At 34.3% G+C, this 1,701-nt stretch overlaps 1 pseudogene; it reads right to left on the reverse strand.

Moving 5' to 3' along the window:
* Positions 1–1,590: 1,590 nt before the first annotated feature.
* LOC115954341 lies at positions 1,591–1,701 on the reverse strand (annotated as a pseudogene).

A 1,701-nucleotide genomic window follows, 5' to 3' on the forward strand; every position in this document is an offset into this window, starting at 1 on the left:
ATTAACAATTATTTGTTTCTTTAAACTTAGGCCATTGTTTTCCAAGAAGACAATCGAGGCTGTGCATATTCAAAATATACCACTTGAATACGTAAATCGAAGTCAAACAGTATTCTACTAGACTGTAAAAATATAACCTTCAATTCAGCAAAGGTAATTTATAACTTACAATGTAACAATGTTTTTTGCATCACAATAACAATGTTTGTAATCCTGGATACCCCTATGTTAGAAGAAGAAATACTAAATTGTCTACTTATTAGGCAGAGCAATAACTATGGTTTTAAGCTCATAACATTTTATTAATTAATTACAAACTGTACAAGCTTAATTACAAACCGTACAAGCTTAAATTTTATTTGTTTAATCAAATTTGTAGCATATATTGAGACTATATGCAAAAACAACCGACTAAAGTAGAGCGTGATAGTAAGAACAAGCAATTGTACATATGAAACTTCTAGCCAAGAGAGTTCGATCGTACCTATGAAACTTATATCTATGCCCAAATGGAGCTCACACACTAAAACCACCTGCAGCACCAGTGGCACCAATGAATTGTAAAGAGCTTAGATTGACATTGACTACCTATGAAAACACCATCAACTAGAACATCCCAAACGGATGTTTAGATAACATAAAAGTTTATATTAACCTTAGATGGTCACTTAATACTAAATATTGCTATGTTTTTTCACAGGGGTAGTGAAATGCATAAACTCCAAACATTAGTAAGTTTTTGAAGGCAAAGCAACAATTGAGACTATCTTGGGTGCTCACTCTGGCATCCTAAACAACCCCAAATCTCACAAAGGGTTTAACCTATACCCTGGACTCTCGAGTTCCTAGTGGGGGGGCACTAATGGCTTTGTATTTTGGAAATTTCACAGTGTGGACCCAAGCAATGACAACCATCCAGCATTGGACAAGGACAAGCTATGGCAATGGCGTAGCCTATGGTCACTCTATGACATTCAAGGCAGAGTAACTCCATCCTTTAGTTTGCTTAATTTCAAATTTCAATGAAAGCCAGAGAAGTGATCATGTGTTTTACGGCCAATGATCAATAATGTCATCATTCCCTCTGTTTCTGTACTTAGGCCAAAAATGCAAATTGGGGTTATATTTTTGCTCTCATGTCATGATTACACAATAATTAGATAAAATTTTCGTAGTTTAACATTTGCAGCTTTCCCAACGTTCTAAATTTAAAGAATTTTATCATTTTATGAGATTTAACAGCCAACTATATTACAATAGTGAAGAGAAGCTCTAACTCAGCAAATGTAATTCAACGAAAATCTGGAATATAATTGTGGTAATATCTAAGTCAACCACCAAAACTATAGTGAATCCAGAAGGTGTGAAATATTAATAAGCTTCAACAGTTCTAAAAAAAATTTCTATTTTAAAGCTTTAATATTGAAGTATAACAACTATCAAAGATTCAAACTCTCTCTAAAAGAATTATGAGCACAAGTCTGGGCTAACCTGTTGAGCAAGACTCCAAAACGCATGTAAAGAAGCAGAAAGTGCAAAAACAACGAAGAAGACAGTGAAGCAGAATTCACGCAAGGATTAGGGAAAGAAAAAAATTTGGACCATTTCTCGATTTATGCGTGTCATCCTTGCGCAGGGGCCATGCGTTTTGAAAATATCATTTGTATTCTAATATGCCTTGATTCCCTTGTTCTGAAAAGA

This window comes from Quercus lobata, chromosome 7 (assembly GCF_001633185.2).
Source record: "Quercus lobata isolate SW786 chromosome 7, ValleyOak3.0 Primary Assembly, whole genome shotgun sequence".
NCBI lineage: Eukaryota > Viridiplantae > Streptophyta > Magnoliopsida > Fagales > Fagaceae > Quercus > Quercus lobata.